The sequence below is a fragment of the Camponotus vicinus genome, unplaced genomic scaffold (assembly GCF_025532165.1).
Source record: "Camponotus vicinus isolate PSW18456_S1 unplaced genomic scaffold, iyCamVici1.0 SCAF_14, whole genome shotgun sequence".
In the NCBI taxonomy this organism is placed as follows: domain Eukaryota; kingdom Metazoa; phylum Arthropoda; class Insecta; order Hymenoptera; family Formicidae; genus Camponotus; species Camponotus vicinus.
Window position 1 is genome coordinate 3,091,745 of NW_028141950.1, and position 25,295 is coordinate 3,117,039.

A 25,295-nucleotide genomic window follows, 5' to 3' on the forward strand; every position below is an offset into this window, starting at 1 on the left:
CTAGACGGTTTCTCTCACGCATGCACGAGAGGGTGCACGTGCACATCCCTTTATCGTGATTTATGATTTTTCACGGCCATATATCCCTCACGGTATTTTGTTTTGCATTTAACGGGGGCGGGATAAACGCAAATTTGCATACACGCGAATCGCGGAAATTGTACGTAACACGTCACGTCGTTGAAAAAAGCATTAAAGCGAAGAGCAGGTGAATAAAAGGGAAGTGAAAGGGGAAATAAAAATGCCATGAGATTAAATTATCTCTAAGAGATAAAGAGAACGAAAATTGACCAAATTATATTTGCCTAATTATAATTATATTTGCCAATATTATAATTGACTAAATTATATTTAAATTATATTTAATATACATTAATAATATCTACGTATTTATATGTCATATATTGTGTACGTACATCTATAGGACAATGTTTTGGTTCGGCCGGCGGATTGTAAAGAATGTCAAGGTCTCTTCTATGACGTCACAAGCACGCGCAAAAAAGTAAACATTGTCTCATTGAGTGAGTCTACGTCACACACGCGTCCGCCGGCGACGGAATCGGACGTGTTCCGAACAAATACTTTGTACGAATCATTTAATCATCTCACATGTGTTTATCAAACGGTAAGTTCTCATTTTAATTAATTAATGGAATGCAATGAAGACTCGTGTTTCTTGAATTAAATGATGTTTTTTTTTGTTGGATATGCACGAGTAAATGCGAAAATATCATCGAAATATACAATTTGTACTCTCTTAAATGGAATTAATATATTATGTTATTGATAAGCAGTAATTTTTATTATAAATGTAGCATTGTAAACAGTGAGATATCACTGAAAGAATCAATTGCGTGGTACGAGATATTTTACGCTTTTATTCGTTTTTTAATCGCTTATTTATGGATTATAATTATTACACTATTATGATTAATAATTATTAGAATTATTATTCGGGATTCAAATAAGACAGATAATCAATCGTGGTTCAATTCCTGCAGAAATCGTATAATGTATATTACGCACTTAATGTGAATATTTTTATTTCGTCATAGAAAATACTTTGCCGTTTCCCAGGGACGAGTTACAGGTAGAACGACACGATGCATATCCTTTTTTTTATTTTGCTTGTAAAAACTAACCCTATTACAACGGGAACATTACAGGCAATGGGAACGAAACGTGAATGTACCAACGTTTGTTACGATTATTACTGTTTAGATACAGATTTAAAAAAGATTGTCTTATGTATAAATGTGTACAAAAAAGATAGAGAAATGTACATTATAAATCTTTCGATAATTAATGAACTCGAGATATTTATAGCAAGATTTTTAGTTAATTTTTTTAAGAATTAATCTTTCAAGCAAAATAATCAATAAACTAATCTTATAGTCTCTTGGCAAAGGTAAACTTAATTAAAAGTAATCAATGATGAATTTTTATGTGGAACTATTATAAAAAAATTAAATAAAATTATGGACGAAAAACTATATTTAAAACGAGGCGAATTCGAGAGAGTTCGTGATTCGGTTCGCGGAATAAAACGTTTGTTCCCGAAAATCGAGATCGGTTACGCTTCGCGTGGAAACCGGCCGATTCTTCCTCTCAATGAACTCGCGCCCGCTCGATCGAGGGGCGAGCGTTCGCAGTAATGACGATTTCTTTCCGATCGACTGCTCAACCCTTTTTGTTGTCGAACACGACCAGGTGATACATTTACGGACGTGTCAACGTGGGGAAAGAATTCGGTCACTTTGAATTCGCCGAGAGCTTTCCATGCGATTGCGCGCCGAGTGCGTGACATGTAATTGCGTTTGCTCTTTTCTGACATAGTCGTTACAGATGGTTTTTTCGATCTGCGAGGACTTTAACTTTGAAATCATCATATATATAAAATATGAAGTTTTTTTTTAATTTATAAATTTTTGTCCGAATAAACAAGAGTAAACGTAAAATGAATAATATTATTGTTATTATTAGTTTTAATAATATTATTCAAGTAAAAGAGAATATGTGTATTAATTTATATTAATTCATATTAATTATTATTATCGTATTCTTATAAATAATAATTTTAACTATATTATTAAATAATTAAATAATTATACTTTTTAAATGTTTAATCTTTCCACAAATATTTCTCTTTCTTTCTCTTCCTGGGATGGTTTAAGATTATTTCTAAATTTAAATGAATTACAAATAATTCGCGATATATAAAAATCAAATTTATATATAATAATAGAATATTATTTTTATCCGCGTGTGTGAAATTAATACCGTTTACAATCGCGCAAGGTGCAGGGCGCGTAAACAGGTTTCTTTTTCGGTGGGGGGAGGAGAAAGAGAGAGAATAACCGATTATTCATTCGCGCACGTATCGCCAGACGTGATTAGCATGTCACTTAATTTGCCGTATCCGGCGTGGCCCGCCGGCGGACATTTATTTAAATTTTACGCTCTTCCTTTGTGTGCCGCAGATGCGCAATCTATACCGACGCCCTTCGCCACGACGAAGATCCGTGAAATCATGTGCGCCCCTCTGACGACATAAAAGGACAACGTACATCGCGTCCTTGCTAATTGGTCCTGAGATATCGTCTGGAGCATCGTGATTACGCAGTGAGTGACAACGATTTTATTAATAAAATTGAAGTCGCACAAGCATTTCATTGATTTTAAATTAATAAGAACTTCAATTGATTTAATTTTCTATGACGCGATATGACTTAATGCGATAAGAATATAACAATTTCTTTTGATATATGATTGAAAATTGGATATAATTAATAATAAATAATTAATATGTGTTATATTCTTATATAATTTTTATATTAAAGTAAAAATGTGCAAAAATATGAATTTTCATTATTTTAATTTAAAATATAAATTTATAAAAATTTGTTAATTTTGATTACATAAAAATTGAAGTTCTTAAGAGAGTTAAATTATTTTCGATACATAATACGCAAAGTGAGATACGTGATAAGAAATGCATTTGCGATTAGACAGCGATACCCCAGCTAAAGCGCGACCTCGATGAAGCTTAGGCGAGCTCTCGCTCTCGCATACTCAGGTGTTCGCTCTCACAAGCTTGAGCCTGGGGTATGTGTTTGAGTGTTTGACGTTCGCATTACAGCGAAAACCACTCGTTATCCTTAACATACGTACGTGCATATGCGTGTACGTGCATATGCGTATATATGCGACGCACAAAGCGAAGTCCGTGCGTTTCAAACTCGTGACGAATGGGCATTCTCCGGAGTTCGGGCAGGTTTGCCCAACATCCCTTTGAACGATGAAATGCAAATAGGGAAGAAATCGTGAAAATAAAAGTTCATTCAATCTTTGTGTCAACGTGCTCGAAAGAGAAAGGAATTTACATTGAAAAAATCGCGTTGAGAAATATCGAGCGTGCCCATTTTATTTTATCGAAAGAAATTAAATTAAAAAATCACGTGAATATTTCTATCATAAATGTATCTTTAATACATGTGAAAAACAGATGAATTTAATTTGTATTTTTTTCGGTCAAATTTAATAATTTAATGAGAAATTGCAGCTTGTTATAAAAATAGTTTTAAACGATATTTTTATGACATTTAAAAGATTTTTTAGATCGAATTATTTTTTTTACGTTTATCATCTTATATTATATTAGGGAACTAAATTAAAAATTTTTGATAGAGTGCAGAAAATAGAAAACTTGTTTATAAATCGATTTTCCGAATCCATTGTTAAAATTCAATACGTCTAAAAAAATCATCCTCGGCACAATTTTTTAAATTGCACATTAATTTACTGTTTGACGCACTGTGTGTATCGAGAATTAAATGATTCGTCGGAGATGAGGGCAGGGAGGAATGGGGGAAAGAACGAAATGATCCCGTGATGTAACGGTGGCGCGTAGGAAAAAAAAATACGTCGAAATTCTCGCGCCCCTCCTGGAAAATCCACGCACGGCTTATCCCGGCTTATTCCGGCTTATCCCAATCATTGCTGCCCCGCTCGGCTCCTTCCTGGTGCCAATTACGTCAAATCAATGTCACGGGACAATGGCACATGCGTGCGTGCGTGTATGCACGACGAGAATATCACGCAATATCGAGGTACGAGACGGTGCATTGGAGGGACGTTTCTGGCTATTCAATTTTTAATTTCCTGCTCTGACCCCGGGATTAAAGGGCCGAGTGCTCCGTTAGGTCGATCCTTCGCGAGATCCTCGAGTCGCGATCTCTCGATGCGAGAAAAAAATCGTCGGGATATCGCGAACGATGGTATCACTATCGAGGAAATTTATAATCGCGTACTTATATTTTAGAAATTTTTCGATTAACTTGAAATCGAATCCTCTTTCCTCTATAAAATAATACAAAATATATGTATAATTTTTTACACAAAATAATTTTATAATTCTAACTCTTGAAGAAATATATTTTCAACATTTTGCATCACGTGCAACTATGTCACTCGCGAATTATAAATCATATTTCTTGCGAAATCCACGGTTTACGCCGGAAATCGCTGTTACATTTGATCGCTGAAGCACACTCGCGCATATTAAATGTGCACGCGTCGTATTCGTTCTCGTATTCACCTAATGACCGGCTGTCAGTGCTTCCACGAGAGCACGGAATGAATGGGACGCTTTGGCAGGCCGTGCACAGGCGGGGGCGGCGCGCAGCCATTGTGATCCCCGCGTTCCTGTCATTTCACCCGCTATAGGGTCAATATTGTCCGAGTGATGGAGCGTATCCCGTGTTTCTGTTTGCGTTATATAGACGAAAAGAGAGAGAGTGCAGGTCCGCGAAATTAGCGCCAATTAGAGACTCGTACAATGCTGCGCCGCCCTTCGCAAGGTGCGGGGCACCTTTTGGCATACGATATATCCTCTAGCATTTCTCCAAAACCATAAAATAAAGCTAAATTCGCGAGCAAAATATCTACGATCTTATTCCATATATTTTTATTTTTATTTTTTTTTTTACAAATATTTATATGTAAGAAACTTTTTTTAAATTAAACTTTTCAAAGAGCTACTTAATTTATTATTAAATTTAAGAACATCTCATCTTATCAAAATATTAATTAAACATTTAATTTGTCAAACTATTTGTAAATTGAATATTTAAAAAGTTGCAAGATCTTAAAATAAAATCTTTATTAACAAAAAGAAAATCGACTTTATTCATTAAAATATTTATTAAAGAATTTATGCCTCTTTCTCTCTCTCAAATTAAATTAAATGTTAAAATGCCTTAAAAAGAAAAGTTAAAGATCATTGTGCGATTCTAGGATCAATTGATGTACGTTCAAGAGGAATATTTGAGTGTTATTTTAATAATATTATAAAAAATTGAGAGATATAATTTCTAATAATATTACAAAAAATTGAGAAATATAATTTCTTATCAAATTTCTTTGCTCTCGCCCTACGAAGAATTAAAATCGCGTATCTGTCGGGATAATTGCGGAATCAGAAAATCAATGGCCGGGAATCGTATCGCGTAACGTATGTCGTTTCGCACCGACTGAGCCCGTTCACCGATTACGGTATCGCCGCGACAGATCGCCGTCGTAATCTAATCCGATCAATCGCGAGTGATCCATTACCGTAATCCACTTTGCGCGGCGTTCTCTTTCTGATGCAGATGTTCCTTTCGTCGTGCGGCGCTAGAATAAAAAGGGTCGTGACGGAGCGATATGCAAATCGCGTCGGATCCTCTCGTTTGCCTTCTCAACGTCCATCATTTTCGCTTTCATGCTCCAATCTTGAATCAGTTCTTGATCTTGCGCGACGTATGTATTCCTTAAATTCTCTTACAGATTAGATTAAATTTTAAACTTTGCATTTATAATTCCGCTGCTATATTTCGAGACTCCTCTCTTACATGCGTGTGCGAGAGGGAAGCTGGAAGATAAAAGATGAGAAGAATAATTTTCTCCCATGATGCCCGAGCGATTTTCGCATCGCATTACGTCGCAAAACGTCGCTTACGGCGGCGATCACGTTTTATGGCTCCGCGTGCAATGCAGGCGGAATAAAATCGGCGGGATGTGGTCGGAATACCGCGGCCGGTGCCTTATTTTGCGGCCGGCGAAAAACCGCAGAGACAATCGACGCTCGTCCCCGCGCGTTTTACGAAACTCGCCTCTGCGAATACCGTTGCTGAAGTAACGCGCCTTAAGCACGATATAACTGACGTGAAAAAATGGGAGGTTTACAAAAAAATTAACATCTTGCAAAAATATTGCGGTCAGAAATATGACTTTCTTAATTTCTAAACTCCTAAAAAATTAACAAAGTTTAAAACAAATGATGGAAAATGTATTAATATATGTATTTAAATAATATTTATCAATACATATTTATTAATAATAATAATATAAATATTTAATATTTATTAATAATAATAATATAAATATTTAATATATGTATTTTATTATTTAATTTTATTATTTATTAATAGTAATAATATAAATATTTAATATATGTATTTTATTATTTAATCTTGAGAGTCTGGTAATTATTAAAAATAATTTAAACATGTACAAAATTCGATTTCAAATTGGAAAGAAAATTATAAAGAGAATGATGCAGAGAATATTTTTATTTTTAAAACATGGGATCGACCTATTTTTCAAATAGATTTTATTTTCCCTCTGTCTTTTAAATTTCAGAAACCGCGCGATCTCGAAATGATCCTGTCTCTCGAAAGAGCGAACAAAAGACGTGCACAAATCACGAACGTAAATTTGAACACGACGAGGGAAAAGGAAATGTATTCTATTTACGAGTACCTTGCCGACTTTTCGTCAGTCGTCGATCGATCCGGGGTGACCCTCGTAACGCGATACGTCGATTTACCTGAACCGTTCGTCTGTCCATCCGTCTGTCATCGAGAGAGCAACCCGCGTCGGCTTTTCGACTTTCGACTTTGATTGACGGCCGAATCGGTTCAATCGCTACCGAGGCTATCGCTCGCGTTTTTGTGCGATGCGCTCGTTTGGAACTCGCCGCATCTGGCGGAGAGAGACGTTCGATACGCCATAATTACGTGCCATCCGCTCGTGTTTTGCCACCCCCGTATTAAGAGCCAAGCGAGACGATTATATAAAAACAAAGATTAATAATGTGAGCGAAATATATTTCACGCTAACGGTAATTCTTATTATTTATAATTGACGTTAACATCATTAATGCGCGATATTCTGAGAGTTTATTTAATAAAAATGCGTAAAATCGAGTGAATGAAAATATAATTAAATATCAGTAATATAACAATATTGATAATTTAGATTTTTATATCTCTCGTAAAAATTCTTCAATACTCTTACAATAGTATTTAGTGATGTCGTGACTATGCATGTGTCGACATTCATTAGAATCACTACGTTTCTCTCGGTCTGATCTCCAGTATCTGGAGCTGAAAGAACATCCGGTGCCAAAGGGGAGGGAGGTGGACAATCCGTATGTATTTATACTATAATAGAGACGCTCGCACGTACGTGACGTGTAATTAAACGTAGTCGCGTCGATTCTGCGCACGATCGGTATTTGTGATCGTGATCCCCTGTGATGCTGGCAATTACCGGGAGCTTAGAACACCAAATACGGAGTAGCTCAAAGGTCGGCCCATCCCTGACCACCCCCTGGCACTACCATGACGGGAGGGACACGTGCCTGCAAATATTCATATCCCCTTGGATACGGGACGAGAGTCTGAAGTCTCTCTGACTGAGGACGAGGGTAAATCGCAGCCTCGCGTTAGCGAAATTTGTCCGAAAAAAGCTCCGATATACTTATTGTGACGTAAATGAAATAATCTCTGCAGTCAATGCAATTTACAATCTATAATGCAGTGGAAATAAAATAAAAAAATAAATATAAAATAAAATAAAATAAAAAATAAAGAACAAATTTAAATTAAAATTAAAATCGAAATATATTAAAAATAGAAATTTAAAAATTAGGAAGAGATTATAATGATTTATAAAGATTTTTACATATGTAATTATTCTTTTAATAAGTTATTATTTTTCTTGATTATTATTATATGAAATACAGATTGGTTTTATTCTCGAAAACATAAAATTATAATAAAAATATAACTAAGAACTATAAAAGATACGATTATATTTAATGATATTGTAAATTTTATAGGGTTAAAAATATTAGAATTAAATTTTGCTTTAAAATATTAATATTAAAAATATTAAATACACAAAAGTATATTATTTTATTTCTGTATGGCTTCAAAAATTATCTTACCAGACGTATATTCATACTTCTCTCGGGTATAATCCTTTTTATTTGCCTTCGTGCTGCCTGTTGTTGGAGAAGAAAATGTGATATTGACACTTCGCAACAAAGTGAACGTGACGATGAGAGAAATTCGGGTCGATTCGCACCGTCTTCGGAGGGCAGACAAGTCCCGATGCGAGGGTATACGACTCAATTGAACTCGAGTCGCTTTTCTCGGGCCACCCCGAACAAATCCCGATATAATGCTCGCGTCCGGGAACGTTTCAATCGAAAAACGACACCGAGAATCCGACCAGGCCGGCGCCGGCATTAAATCCCGGGGACGCGTGTTTGCGCATGTTTTACATCGGCGCCCCGATCTGTTTGCAGACAGTAAATTATGTCGCACAATGCACCGGGTCGCGAACCCCTTCCGCTCGCGGATTATAAAATGGGAAAAGCGGAATCTCTATGGATGCCCTTTTGTCGGCCCCGGGCCTCATCGCGTTTGCTCGAAATCATTGACGCTTTAACTGGATGTCTTCTCTTTTTGCAAAAAAAGAAAAAAATTACCGAATCCATATGAAAAATTGTATTATTTTAATACTTATTTTTTATGATTATAAGAAAGATGAGTCTTCCATTTTCTTTCCTTTACTACTTTTTGGCAGTTTGACCAATGGGATATTTTCGTATAAAATCGCGCCTAATGCCGATTATGCTAATCGCAATTTGCCGAGGCTAAAAATAATTTCGCGACGACGACGAGCGTCGTATCGATCGCCAACCTCGGCGGCGACGTCTCCTCCTCATCTCCATCCTGGTAACCATGACGACGTCGCAATGGCCGCCGAGATACGTCGCGGCGCCTGCGTCCGGCGTAATTAGATTCCTCGTCGCGATAAAAGCGTTGTCCCGCGGAATTTCGCCCCTTCCTAACCGATGTTCAAGGGGGACGCCTACTTTAAACTCGAGCTCGAACACGATCGAAAGAACTTTCATATGAAATTTCCGGAATTAATGTATCGATCCAGGACCTCATCGTTTGCGTTATCGAAATTATTAACGCTTTAATTATCCCGCGTTGAACGAGAAATTAAAGTTATCTCTAATTAAAGATATATCAAAGAGAAAATTGAATGGCACAAACGTTTTCTGTAAAATTTAATAAAATTTATGAATATTAAATTTAATTTGTTTTTCGATCAAAATTTTATAAAAACTAATTTACAGACTATTATATTAAGAAATTTTTAGTTTTATAGATAATTTAATATAATTTCTAGAATTAATTTTTGAAGTTAATCATAAATATTGTCTTATTTTTAGAAAAACATATCAATTTTAAACGTATTAATTATTATACAATTAGAATTATTTTTAAAACATAAAATTTATTCTTTTACTATTCACACTAGTTTATCGTTTCATGAAAATAAATAAATTTAAATTTTTAGAAGAGGGAGAACACACACAGAAAAGATTAATATAAATATTTTTCTCATAATTCCCGATATAATTATTCTATGTGATTTATATACTTATTATATAATAAAAATAATTTATATAACATTAATATACATATAATGTTTATTAATAAAATTATATTGTATCTCGCCGGTGCAGAGATAATTTTTGTTAGCTCGATCATCAATATCTCTCTTGAAAGCTTTTCGGATAAGTTAATATAACGCGCATAAAGCACACAATTTTATCATTATCTCCAGTTAAGAATAAAAGATTTAATAGCTGTAAAGAAAAGGCTGAGAAAAAAAGAGAGGAGGATTATCGATGCTCGCGCACATTAATAAAAATTTCACCGGTCGATGCTTCTGCACCATAGACAGATTTCTCGACGCGCGCGTAATGCACCGGGATGAAGGAGTCGTTAATAGGCGAAGTCTTCCGGCAGGTAACTCTTTCGAGATGTGTGTGCCCTGGGGTCTCCCCCCGGTACTCTTTTTCCGGGACGTCGCCCAGTATGGGGCTCTCTTTACGTTGTGTGTGCCTCCCTTTTATTTTGATTTATTCGACGTTGACTCGCTCTGACGCCCTTTGCCGACTCGCGCCCCCCGGTGTCCCGGTGAACGGATTGTGACTTAATGTCAGCGGGCTTTCTCCTTTCGTTCAGCGTGCGTTAGCCCTTCCTCGGTGTTGACATGTTACAATGACAGAAAGACGAGTAAAAATAGGTACGCGATTTTTATTTTATTGTTTTAATTTTATAATAAATTATAATGATATATCTTTTTCTCTCTGAAAGGATATAAACGTGTAAAGTTTCTCTTCTCTTTTCTTAATAGATAAATAGATTAATCATATTTAATATTGGTAAAAAATAACGGAAAGTCTCTTCTCTTTTTTTATTTTGGAGTTAAAAAAGTGCAAGAAGATAAGTTCTAATATAAATTGCATACAAATAATAGGTAATTTAAGAAAATGATTTTGTTATTATAATTCTTACTTTTTCATTATAATATTTTTCGTACTTATCGAGCACATTTATCTGTAAAATCGAAAAGAAATAATGCGATTCGTGACGTATCGTGCCGACGACTTTGTAAAACAGAACCCGTCGCAGTTTTTTTCCGATAAAGATGGAAATTCGCGTATTACCCCATCGGGATGACGCGACGAACGGGTAACACATGTCGGTCGAGGAGGGGAGAGAAAGAAAGAAAGGCGATGGGGTTAGATTCGCCTGCTTTTTACCCCAAAAGCAGAGTTTAGTGTCGCTGGCCCCGGGGGTCGTAAATCAAGCGGCGTAAAATCAATTACCACTTATCGCCCAGTACAATCGTCGAGGAAAAAAATCGCCCTGCGAACCTGTCGCTCCGTAATTTTTGCACGCGAATTTCGCGCAAACGGCCAGATGTCACCGAGACGTGCGGTCATTTTTCACATATTTTCTTTAGATGCAGAAAAGCTGAATAAGACATCTCGAAATGCATTGTTCTGTTATGAAATCTCGGTACAAATGAAATAATGTGATGATTACTAAAGAATATTAATTAGATTTTCCTATAAATGTCAATATCTTGAAATTAATTTAATCTTTAATAATAATTCTAAATAGCAAAATATACAAGAAATCTTATAACAAAGTGCATTTTTGAAATATAAAAAAATTATATAAGTAAACAAAAAAAATAGAGTGGTAAAAAAAACCTAATAAATGAAAGAAAATTAAAAACATTTCGAGAATACGTCGCTGTCGATCTTAGCGCCGATCTCGTGTATCGATGTCGCAGAAATAGATCGGGGTACGTTCTTCAAAAGAACCGAAAGAACTAAAAGCTTTTGCGCAAAAGAGACGACCGTCTCTAGATCGGCGATGTTATCGTTTTCGAGGTGCAATGGATACGTCTCTCTTTTCATTCTCAAGGACTCACTCTCGAAAGATGCGTTCTTCCGGCAGAGGGGAAAAAGAAAAGGAAAAGCGAGGCATAACAAAGGTAACGACCGTAATAGTTCTTGCCAATTTCTCGCGCTATAAAACATGAGTCTTCTCGCTGTCATGCAGGGCTTTCCAAAAATACTATAAAAACACAAAGGACTGTCGAGAGAGGGTCCTTGAGATATGGGAAAAAAATAAAAGTACAAGAGAAAGTGTGACAGTAGGGAAAAAAAGTAGAAATAGAAAATACAAAAATATCGATGAATAAAGTACAAATAACGGATTTGTAACGGGTGAAAGAAAAGAGTTAAGTTGACAAACAAGTTATTAAAGAGAAGCTATTAAAGAGATTTTGTTTAGAAATCGCTCGAAAGAGAGCTTGTTTTGCCGACCATTATATTAGTCGCTACGGATCATCGGTTGTGTTTGCCTTTCCCAGATATACGCATAATCTGCCGATTTTCCCGGCGTTTTCGCGCCTTCGCATTATTGTGCGGAACGGGTAAATAAGCCGAGGACGAGGTATCCTTCGGGAATCCGCTTAAGTGCCCCATTTTGGATCACTGACGTTTTGACATTTATCGGACAACTTGTGCGAAAGGGTGAATTGGATCCCTGTCCATTTCCCAAGGATACATTTCACTGCCCTTTCTAACATGCATTTAATTTTGCGCATTTTATTAAATTAAGGATACATTTTTCGGTTACTTATACATATGTGTGTGTGATTAATATTATTAATTATCTATTAAAATTTTTTTATCTCGTATATCACAGCGATAATAAACTTCGCCCTTATAAATATAAAAATTCTTTTTCGATCAAACTGTCGATACGTATCGCAAAAATATTATCCATCGGCTTCGATTTCATAAAAACCCCTCCTGTTCCTCCTTGTCGATCGAAATCTCGTGCACACACACGAGGCGCGCAAAAAACTGTTTTTAAACGCGCTCTATGAGGAGCGGATTAGCTTTCTCTCGATCGCCCGCCATTCAAACGTGCATGTTTGAGCCTTCGAGGTGGAGGAGCAGGACGTGGGGGTGCGCGTCTCTTGGTCCTGGCCAAGGCGCCCGGGATTCCGCGCCGCATTCATCTCGCCTTAATCCGCTGATTCCGCTCTCGGCGCATGACGACGCTCCCCGGCTCCGAGATTCGATGCCATTCTCCTTTTTTTCTCCACTCCGACGTTACGAGCCATTCAATTCGAATACCGGGATCCCTTTCAGGGAATTTGTAACGCTATCCCTGTTTGCCGACAGGATCCGCCCCGGTCGCCGTTCGTTTCGTTCATCTTCACGGGACGCTCTCGGCACGAAGGTACCCACGCATCTCTGTGCGTAATTGTCGATTAACTTTGCGATACAATGTATTGGAGGCTCGTACCCTGCGGGGGTTTCGATTGAACCGGTATTACGAAGAGAGGCTCGGAGCTTGGATTTTTAATCCATTATATTGATAAATTGTATAATTGAACTTGTTATTCTCTGACTCATAAAATTCAATGGATAATCTAATATGTATTTTTCTATGATGTAATTGAATCTGATTGGATTTTATTTAGAAAAATAATTGAATACAGCGAATACATTAATCGCGATGCGTTAAATTATATCTCGAAGAGAAACTCGATAATCAAATTTTTTATTTAATGTAATGGAGAGATTTTTCATATTTGTGTTTTTGATCATTGAAATCAGAGTCAAAAATGTATTTCTGATATCATTTACAATTTATGTAAATTTTATTTACGAAGCAGAATCTGAGAAGAAAGCATCTCTCTTTCTCTCTCTCAAGAGAATATAAAATATTTACGATATGATGACATTTGGCATCACGTGAAGCTTGCGAGAGAAGAACCGGAAATAAATTCGTCACTGTCCAAATCATAGAAAACGATAGCGTTTTCCGCGTCTTAAAGCATTCCTAGATCCTCTTCTGGGCGAAGAATGAGGATATCAATTATGTACGTGACGTATACGTCCACGTCTCTCGGACGGGCACTCGAGCATATCGAGTAGGTAGCGTGATGAGGATGTATCGATATTGATATGTGGCGGCGGGGCAACTAGTGATCGATAGGCATTCGCCGCCTCTGATCCGTATAATTCGCACGCATAAGAGGATACCGGGTGGACGCATTGTCCGACTGTCAGCTCCTCCGTTGGCGGGGATCTCTAACGGGTATCTCGCTTGCGCATTTCTGGAGATCCGAGCGGTCAGAGTAAAGAGAGAGAAAGCGGGAAGAGGGGCTCCTCGTTAGCTACCTGCCCTCTAGATTTTGACGAAGGCCCCCGCAGCCGGTTTCGATTCGGACCCGCGCTTCCGTCACGCGCCTCGGACACGAAAACGTTCGCGCTCGATCGCGCCGAATCGCAATTTTACGCGAGTGCGTCGAAATAAGGGAGTAAAAAAGGAGCGAAGGAGGAGTTCATTGTATTTCTCTCGTAAGAATAGAGAGGATAACGTCGAATTACGTCCCTTCTTTTATGCAAATTGAATTTATCATGAATTTATCGTCTTGACAAATTTCATACGTGAATTAATTGTTTTATATTTGAAAGACTCTTATCGATTTGATTCTGAAAATAATAGTAATATAAGTTTGAAATGAGGACTAATAATAATAGTAATATAAGTACTAAAAATAATATAATATAAGGACTAAAAATAATAGTAATATAAGTTTGAAATGAGGATAAATAAATTATAATGATAAATAAATAATAATGAGGATTATAAATGAATTTGATAAAAGTTACACTAAATGACGATTAAAAAATTGACATGATCAAATTAATTTATACATTTTTAGCGAATGGATAATTTTGTTTTCTTTCGCAAAACAGTAAAGGATGATTTAAAGAAACTCATAATTATCATAGTGCAAGTTTCCTTAATAATTTCTAAATTGTATTTCTTACTTATTATTTTATCGAGATTTATATCACATCGCTAGAATGGAGCAAATTAAATTAAATTTACTACCCAGTAGTTTCTCACGACTTCTCCTCTTTTTTCTCTGTGTCGAAAAGAAGGAGACCGTTCCGCTCCGAAAGCGTCGTGGATTCCAGGGTGCATATCGATCTCGATGCGATGATCGAGAGCGGAATTCGCGGAGAAAAGGGGCTCGTTGACGCGAGAACGAACGTGAAAGGAAAAATGAGGGAAAAAGACGCGTTTCCCGAAAAGCTAAGGTGCCAAGGTACGAGATGCGTAGGTGCAACGACGGTTGTTCGTCGCGAGTTGAATGGTGGATGCATCGACGTTACGTTTCAATTCGAGGGAAAAGGGGGGAGGGGGAAGAAAAGAAGGTGGCGAAGATCGAAAGTGCGTCCGGCAGGTAGCAGTCCGCCTTTAACGGAGTTCTATGCCATTTACACCTTCGAAAGCGTCGCCGACGACGACAGAGAGCATCGCATCCCCATCCTTGGCGCATTGTCGGCTCCGATAGACGGTGACCATTGACGAAGCGACTTCCCGTCACGCCAACTGGCCGTTCTTTTTCTCTCGCCGCCTTTTCTCTCCTTCTCTCTTTCTCTCTCTTTGATCTACATTGTGTATAAATCCCGTCGTTTCGCTCCGCGTGGGACTTTGGAGCGACCTATATATTTATGCGTGATGAAAGAGGCTGTATTTGTAAGGGAATAACTTTGTAAGGATATATTTGAAAATGTTGCGGTGATGGAGAAATAAATACACAAAGTCGATTTTATCAAAGCAAAGAGCGCAATAATTGTTTCGAAATTTTTGAAATCGCAATTTTTAATCAAATAAAAAAGTACGCGTAAAAAATTCAAATTATTATAAATAATATTGTAACTGACAATGAGACAGAAAAATTAATAATATTTAAAGACACTTAAGATTTCAAAATTCCTTATCTTAAATTTCTTTCGTTTGAATTCACTCCTTTAACCGAAATAAGAGATACAAAGACAGATGCTTTTTTTCAGAAATGACATTACATTCAAAGTGCGCGCATTAAAATTTATCATTTAACTTGCAACTAATTAAAAAATCGTCATAGACGCGCTGTATTTTACCGTCCATCTTTAATTTACGACTTCAGAGCAACGCGGTATCCCCGAGTCGCTTACAATGTAAAAGAATTGAGAGAACAGGGTCCGAAAAAGGGCGCCTCATTCGCAAGGAGGATTTCGGGGCCCTTCGGGGGCCCGAAGAAGGTCCCGAGGAAGAGCGGACTCGCGCGAAATTTAGCACCTAGAAGACAGTTACGAGGCGCATCGGGCCGCGGGCGAGTGAAGAACGCTAATTTCACAGTCGTTTAAATGGCGATAATAACTCAACGAGATTTACAACACTCGCTGGAGGATTTCCAGCACGTGTAAGGCCTGCGGGACCTCGGCTTGACATCATATTCCATTAGAGCCGAAACCGGCCGCGGTTCTCCGCTTCGATTTTACGAGCGTCTCGTCGAGAGAAGCCTCGCGCCTTTTTACATAATACTGCATAAATGTTAGGTTGCATTTATATTTTTATACATACATATTTATGTACAAGGACGATCAGAAAAAATTGAGAAATTCTTTTTATCTACAGCTTTCACATCGATAACAAATAATTATTTCTTTCAATTTTTATTCAACTTAAAATACAAAAGTATCGATATAACTAAAATTTATTTTTAGCCCATTTTTATTATTACGATAGTTTTAATTATAATTCAATTGAATGCATTATTGAGCACTGATGCATATAAAAGGCTATAATACATCCAACTGAAGTCATGAGTCAAAATCTTTTTCTTGAATTGAGTCACCGAAATATAATATTTATTTTGCGAAGGGAAATCTATATATTATTAAAATTATGATTATAAATTAACAGTGATGACGAAACTAAGAATATTTCATATCAGCGTAAGAATGTAACGTTTCATACAGTCCGTCTCGTCCGTCGCTTTCGTAACATTTACAACCGTCGAAAATAGAAGGATCCTCTCGAAAGGGTCTCGAGACCAGACTCTCGAAGAATAGCTTCGCGATCGCGTTCGATTCTAGGTCGCCCAAATTCCCGGGACACGTGGCCGATGTCGCGGAAAAGGCCCGGTCTTTCTCGCAGTTCCGGTACTCGCGACGTGGCGGGTCGTCGTCGGCGTCGGTTATAATAGCAGAGCAGAAGCTCCGGGGCTTCGTCCAAATAAACAGCAACGCCATACGCGCTCTCGCGTACTTTTATTATCGACGAAAACGACAATTTTATTGACGGCGACGAGAACTGTTTGGACCAACCCGGGCGGGCTTGCGCGTCGCGAGCGTAAAATAAAGCGCTTTGACGCGAGTGCCGACGACGTCTGTTGTCCTCGACAAAGGTCGGGAGAGATACTCAACAACGGATCGTCACGTCCGGTTCTTTAATCAATGCGGATCATTTTTAATCCAGCAGAATTATCGAGCAAACAGCGCTATGCTTTCTATTAAATTTCTCGTAATATATTGACGTATTAATTAACTTGTAATTTGTAGCTTTTATAATGCATATTACTTGATCTATGAACGTTCTGCTTACTTTCAAATTACGATATTATTATACATATTATTAAGATCGTAAATGAATATTTCCGGCTAATCGAACTTTACGCGAATGTAAATTAGGCGCCGAAACGAAAAGCGCATAAAAGACGAAAGGGTGCAAACTCGCACCCTGACCTCCCATGGCGGACAATGTCCATCGTGAAACTGGATGTCCACTTTTCGCAATTGCCACGATAACGAAAATTACCGGTGCGTCCACGTGCGAATGGGCGGTGGTCAGTCTCGCCTCCTGATTTCCCCCCCTTTCTCCGCCCGTCGCTTACTTTCCTCCCCCTTACTTTACCTGGCATTACGTCGAATCCGCTTTTTTTTTCTCGGGGCAAAAGACGCACAGCTGCGCCGTAGTTTTCTGAACACCGTAGGATTTAATTGACAGTAGGGCCCTCGCTTGCAGGGCAACCTTGTATCCACCTTCCGCGCCACCTCGCCTTGCTTCCCTCTATAATTCGATCAAGCACCCCGTTGACGCGCTCCGACACACTGTTGACATTTGGTTATTTTGACGTCACGCTGCGAGACTTCGTTGATTCAATGAGAAATAGCAAGAGAAAAAGAGAGGCAGCAAGGTCCTTTCTTTTGGTAAAACAACCCTTCTGCGGGCCCTCGTTTTGAGGACTACCCGCTGATTGAGCCTCCGTGTCGGTCCATAAATGTGGGGAAAAAGTGCTCCAGAATTAACGAATTCCGGAGTCAAGAATTTAAAAGCTATAGAAGTGTCCATTTGGGTCATCATACTTTGTTAGGAGTCACAATCGTTTGTATAAGGAAGAATAAAACTAACCATTTCGCAACAGTTCTGGATTTTTAGAATACATTTACGGCTTTTGTGAACTTAATTCGCATTCTAGTTCATTTGAATTAGAGCAAGTTGCGTCTTACATCTTGTTGTAAGAAACAAAATATATAATATAAAATAAATGCGTCAAATAATTCTACACTTACTAAATTTTTTTGAAGATTTGTTAAGAATATTTATTTATAAAAATCAGTTTATGGATCAAATTCCCTTTCGATCGGAAAAACTCTAGAAAATATTTAGGAAATATTAGTATGAAACATTAACTTTTTTTTTTGATGAGAAGAAGAGATTTTACTATTAATCTCAAATCAACACGAATCATGAAAAGTCCCGCGATTCTCTGCTTTTGAACGCGCAGAAGATGACGCCGATCTTTTTCATGAACCCGCCCATACAGCGAGACGAATGCGAGACGATTAATCTGTCGGCACGAGTCATCTCGCACACAAAAACTCGCCCGTTTTTCCATCGAGCTTACCTTCATCCTTTAATTTTATACAAAGGGAAATGGAGCGAAAGATTTTCTAACAATAAATCTCAACCATTCGAAAGTATAAGTGCTTATTTAGCAGATAATCACGGAATAATCGATGGTTATTGATTATAATGTCGAACAAAATTTCATCAATCTTTAAAATACTATTCTACACGTATTATATAGATAATTTAGAATTTTAGGAAATAAAAGAGGGAATAATGTACACTGACATTCCTAGATGCATGGGGGTGGCACTTAACGCGACGAGAGAGTGCATCACCTGGTGGAACCATCCATCATGCGTTCAGAAAAAGAATCGAAGCGAGGGCGAGGGAGTCAGAGCGAAAGGGATGCGCAATTTGTCCTCGTCACGTTTCGCGCTGGCGCTCTCTAAGAGGCGAAAAGGGTTGCAGCGGGGGTTGTAGCTCGTAACCTTGTTATACAACGACTATATATTACTGTCGACTATCATCCAGCCTATACGAGGTAACGCTCGCCTGTCCATTAACTCCTCGTCGCAGGATATTAACGTTTTGTATATAGGGCGGAAGGGAGAAGCAACGATACGATTCTGGTTGAGCTCGTAAAGCACACCCGGTGTACAATTGCCCACGTAAATTCTTTCCGTTACGCGTACCTCCTTTGAGCCTTACATCGTCAAATGAAGGGTTCGGTGCAACAGTTTGAGCCCATTTTTTTTAAGTGAGATATTAATTTTACAGTTGCGAGAAAATTAAATTTATATTCATCAAAAAATTTTAATTTACGAATCTCTTAATTTAAATTCTAAAAATTACATATAATACAAATTCAATTTAATTAAACGTAAACATTTTTTTATTTATGAACGAATTAACAAACTTATAAGTCTGATATTAATAATACACGTAAAAAAGGGGAGACATTTATTTTATTACGACTTATTTGAATTTATTTATATACAAGAGATATGCGAAGGATATATAATTGTATTTTCTTTATTTTATACGTCAATTTTCATCTTTATCCTCCGCTGTAAGAGGGTAAAAGGTGCTGCCATTTAAACGTTTTAATATGGACGTAATTGAAAAACACATAAGGGCTGATTACGAGACACAAAGGAGGCCACACCATTCGCGCGACACAAAAGTACGGCAAAGACAATGACGGGCGACAAAGCCGACGTTGATTAAAATGCGAATTAGGAAATTAACGCGGGCGCACCCTAATCACGCTTTATCGCCTTTATAGTAGCACATGTTATTTCAACTGTCGGTCTCGATCATGAATCTCTGACTTGTCAGTCGGCTTCGCAAAAGTCTCCACCGCGATCCTCATAACCCGATTTTTTAACTTTGAGTATTTTCTTTCGTTGACTTCGTTTTGCGTTGACAACCGTTCTCCTAAATCTCTGTTACGTACATTTCATGAATAAGCAAGCGGAGGATCGATGGATCGATCGATCATCCGTGCGTCTTCTCGAGCGTGTGTCGTAACCGGAAATAGAAAGTCGTCTCGTGCCGACTCGGTCTCGATCGTATTTGTACAAGTTGACCCTCGAAGACCTCTATGTAGAGGAAACCCTCGAAAAATCCTGGAGAGCTTCTCGAAAGAGATCGAGGGCGCAGATGTTTATTTTGACGCGCCGGCCTCGCGACTTTTCGAGTGCGTAAATGCATTCTTTGCATCTCAAATTTGTCGCCGATCAAAATATTCACTTGAATATATCAAGTGCCATGTAGGATAATTATTAAAAAATATATTTTTGTGCTATATATTTACGATCAAATATTAATTCCAAATTAACGATATTTTAATTGTAAGGATAGAAGAAATAGACACTAAAGAAATTAATCAGAGAAAGATAAAGAGAATCCTTTCTTTCTCTCTATCTCCCTTATATTAATTAGTATTTCTAAATAATAAAATAAAAAAGCATTTACTTGTTCAAATTACTTCGTAATTTTTATTCAAGTAAATAGCATTGGAAGTAGAAATTGTAATCATAATTAACATTATAGACAAGTTATAATACTAGAATCTAGCAATAGCAAAAAATATAAATATGTATAGTCGATTAATAATAATAAGCGTAAGAAGTATAGAACGATAAATCATTAAGACAGAAATTCATGAAAACCAATAATTGCAAAATGGAGTTCGCGAAATAACTATCGAAGCAGAATTCTAGTAACATGTCTTCAAATCCGATCCATTACTCATTTTAGATTTCGAATCGATCTGAATTGATCTGGACGGTCGAGTAAATTTGCATGGCAGAGAGCAGGGGGTGGCAGGAGGAAGAGACACGGGAGAAACGGAGGAGGACGAGTAAAAAAAAGGAGAAGCTGAAGAGAGAGGAAGCCGAGGGGATGAGGAGGGACGTGGCGAGGAAGCCGTTGAGACGCGATCGGCGATGTTCTCTTTGTGCGGTTTCTCTTGCTCGCGTCGAACCGCGACGGCGAGCGAGAGAAAGAGAGGAGGGAAAGACACTCACGTCTTCCAGCGTTCTCTCCATTGACGAAGCCAAAGTAACCGTGTAATCGAGACCGGCCACGGTGTAGTTTCTGGACCTTTTTTTCCTCTCCCGTCTTTTTGCCAGCGCTTCCTGCCGTCGCGAAATTCGCGTTCCCAGCACGGCCGATTTCGCACGATCGGCGTGACGAGAAGACGAGAATTTTCCAAGCAAGCGAGAAAGAAAGGAACTCTAATTCTGCGAACGTTTCGTTTTTGTGATTGAAAATTCTCGAGAAAGATTGTCGTCCGAGATCGCGCTGGAATTTTAACGAATTTTGATCTCTCAACCTGTAATTTATAAAATTGATCTCTATATTTTTTCGCGACAATTACATGCGATTGTGTATCAATTCTTGCTTAAAAATCTCCAGATTTCCTTGTAACATGTGATAGTCCGATAAAAAGAAATTATTCACGTAATTCAAACAAATTTTGTATTAATTTGATTATTAATACTTGAGAGAAGTATTTTACAAGAGAAGGATTAAGTGTGTCATTTAGTTAATTATGAAAAAAGACAGTTATACGGCTGCTGTATTAAGCAAGTTTGTAATTTAATATCAGTAATTAATTTAATCAGACCTTGTAACATGTCTATTTAACAGATATCGACTTAGAAAGTCGGCGACCGTCCGAACCGGTTATGTTGTCTTCTTTCTTCTTCATTCTCTATGCGAGTATCAATTCAAGACGGCGTATAATTCGATATCGATATCGCAATTCGATATCCAGCAGTCGAGTTACTCGTCGACCACGCGCGTCGTCGGTTCCTTGTATAACGTTTCCACGGTGCTCTAGTTATAACGGTACGAACTTGTTAAAGTTGTATTGACAGGAATCGACTCTAATCTTTAGCATTGTTGCGTATTTTCGTAATCGTTATTACTGCCACAAAATACATCCAACATTTATTTATATTGATGTAATCAAAAATAATTTATACAAAAAATATCTCATTCATTTATATTATTATAATAATCTATTTTTAAAATATTTCTTCTTTTCACTAACAGTTATATTATTTTAAGAATCTGTCATTAGAACCTCGACTTTTTTTCTAAACATGCTGTATGAAGACTAATTAATTTAATTACTTTCAAATCATAATCTACAAATTAGTCGATTGGTGAAAAGACCGTTTCTTTGATGCCAATGCTCTTTTTTTTCTTAACGTTACGGTTAAAGTCTTCAACGTTCTGGCGAGTAAGGAGTTTGACAGGAGTCGGCTAAAGGAGCCACGTGCTCGTCGTCGCTCGCGCGCGCTTGCCAGCTGCAAATATTCGAAAAAGTGCACGCGTGTTCAAGAATCGGGGAGTGCACGCGGCCCATCTGGCGCGTGCGTGACCTCCTTGAATTATCCTTGACGACTTTCGCTAGGTCCAGCCTCCACATGTATCTTGAGAGATTGACGGACCCTCTGACGGGGCCATCGAGCTCGGGCTGATCGATATTCGCCGAAGGATACTAGAATTCTAGAATGTGTTCTTCCTTTACTGTAGTTTAATAGAGATTTGAAACAGGATATTGTATTAAATACAACGAGAGATTGAATTGAAAAAGGATTTCTCTGAATGGAAGATTATTTTATTTTACTCAAGTGGCTATTTTTAATGTTGTACGATTTCATAATCTGATGTTCACTTTAGATGACAATTTGTGACAAAATTCGAGACAGTTTGTAATTTTACGTGCCGTTTATCCTAACACATACGTATATTTTGATATATTTTATTATGATACATTAAATATTTTTCTTAATATATTATAAAGTTGCAAATAAAATTTCGTCGAATTCTGTCGCGAATTATAGATACATTATTTGAGAGGATTTTTTTTATAATTAATAAGAGTTAAACGATCTCGGATTAATAAAGCCAATGAAATCTAAAATCCTTTTGGATGAATTCATAGAATATTTGTATCTACTATTTTTTCTCTCATTTCTAAAAATAAAAGCATCCATAACCCGGATAAGAATTTGAGCTTCCTCGCAATGGAAAGCCACCCCTACCTCCGAAACCAGACCCTATCGATTAACCGTGCCTAGGCGGGTAGTTCCGCCCTTTCGCCTCGTTCGCATTCCTCCTTCCTCTCTGCGAGACTTTTCCACCCTCCGACATCTCTTCTCATCGTGCATCCCTTTGCGAGCACCCCTCAACGAGCAGCGGAAAGAGACGTAGAGACACCGGGTGTCGCAAAAATAGAGACGAGGGGGTAGCTGCCACCCTTCGACGGTGTCGGCCAATAGCGCCGCGAGCACGCCCAGTGACGTCACCCCCCTGTGTCTCCCTCCACTTACCCCCCATAATTAGCCAATCCGATCGCAGGGGTGAGTCGACTCACCCCTTGGCCCGATTACGTTTACGAGCCAATGATTTTTGCAGCGCGATTTCGTTTGCGTGCGCGCGTACATGCGTGCGTGCATGCGTGCGTGTGTCCAGATTACAAACGGAAAGACATGCAGGAAGGGCACAATGGTGCCACCCTTCGAGCTCCCATCTCCCCTTTCTCTTCTTGCTACGCGAGGCTCTTTGTTACTCGCGTTCTCTATTTTCGCCCGTTCCTGCCTTTTTACTTTGGCGTTCTAGAATACCTCCTCCCTTCCTTCTCCTCCTGCTTGGGCCCTTTTTCGTTCCTGCTGTCTATCGCTGCAGATATTATTTACATGACAAACGGCCGAGCGTTGCCGTAAACGCGCATCGCGTGCGTCGCGCGCATCGCGTGCGCGCTCGATCCTGGCGAAAGATCTTGGAGCCACGTTTGAGGATATCAGAGTTTCGAAGGTGACGGAGATTCGTTTGGAAGCAGTTCGCGAAAAAGCTGAATTACAAAATTATGTAAATTATTGTAAATTCCCTTGTAAAGATTAACTTTTGTGAGTTGGACGAGCGAGGTAGTGCATTTTTATTAAACTATATAATTTTTATAGCAAAGTATATAGAAAGAAGCAAGTCGAAAAGACTAGAAATTACAAAATATGCAATTTAGTTTTGTCGAAATTTTCTTTTGATAAAAGCAGCTTTTTTGCATATAACATAATATGAGTAGTAATAAATTAAATTTTTCCCTAATTTCGCTCTGAGTGAAAGCAGTATGATAAAGCAAAATAGCAATGATATAAATTGCGGCTCGGTAAAAATAATAATGATTTTTGTTGAACTACAAACTCTCTTAAAAAAAGGTTTTTTCCCGATGTCTTTACGACATCTTTCTAATCATTATACCTGGACCATACATTCTAAAATATCTTATATAACAAATTTCATTTAATTTTCTTGCAATAAGATGAAATCAAGATAATCATCACTGAAGGAAAAGAATTTTCGCGTCGCCTGGGAAAGTGTGATATTATGTACCTAAAATGGGGCATTTCTAAATACATCGCATTCCTGGAGAAGGAGCAGGCTTCCTCAAGAAGAAGAAGAAGAAGAAGATCTCGACAAGATAGCTATTACGCGATGAAGAACGGGGGCTGACTCACTGAAGAGAAGACCTGCCTTTCCGTCTCATCGACAAAAAAAAGATCAGAATAGAAGACAGCTTTCAACGAGAGCAGGCTGACAATACTCTCGGACACGGAAGCTGCATCGTCTTTGTACTTGTGAGGGAGTGTTTACGTGAGGGGGTGGATGCGTGTATCGCTTTCCGTCGGGCCGGGATAATCCGCTTATGCAGGTCCAGTCCTCGGCTTCGTCCTCTTCTCCATAACGGCGTATTGTGAGAAAACAGCATTTTCGACGCTCGAGGTGACGACAAGAGAAGGAGACTTAAACTCATCACCGTCACAACAATGTCGTCGCCGATCGTGGGAGGACATCGCCGATGCACCTGACGCACCTGAATTACATACACACGAGGGCTTCCTGCAGCGTAGTCTGTAATTTTGCGCGCGAACGATCGCATAATAATAATTTCGAGAAACGGCGGGTGTGGCTTTGACGAGCCTTCTCGCCTCCTGGTGATACGCATCTTCGAGCGATTACACTTTAAATGTGCAGGAAAAATCTTCATAATCTATTTTGGAAATTATAACACGTATTGAAATCCGTGACCCGATTTTATAAATCAATTCTCGTTAGAGAGAGAAGGATCAGAGACCTCGATATCGCGGAGTCGGATATCTCGATGAAGGGTTGTCGGTCGGCGTGGCTACCCCAGAGGGAAGGGCTCTCGCATAATCCTATGAATACATAATCCAGATGCAAACAGCCGCCACGCGTGCCTCGTGATTTAAACGGTCGCGATATTTCACGGATTAGAATATTTGCGCTATTTTTCACGGTGTCGGTTGAGATCCCGAGAGCCGTTCGCGAGTAACGGTA

General features: G+C 38.3%; 1 protein-coding gene across 1 annotated transcript in view; it reads left to right on the forward strand.

Moving 5' to 3' along the window:
* The first annotated feature begins 537 nt into the window (after positions 1 to 537).
* The window catches only part of LOC145965838 (UPF0598 protein CG30010), a 42,328-nt gene continuing 17,570 nt past the window's right edge, over positions 538 to 25,295 (forward strand). Inside the window, exons 1-2 of the mRNA XM_083089570.1 lie at positions 538 to 625; positions 2,481 to 2,622. The gene's annotated coding sequence lies outside the window, so the exon portion shown is untranslated. The remainder of the gene's footprint in view (positions 626 to 2,480; positions 2,623 to 25,295) is intronic.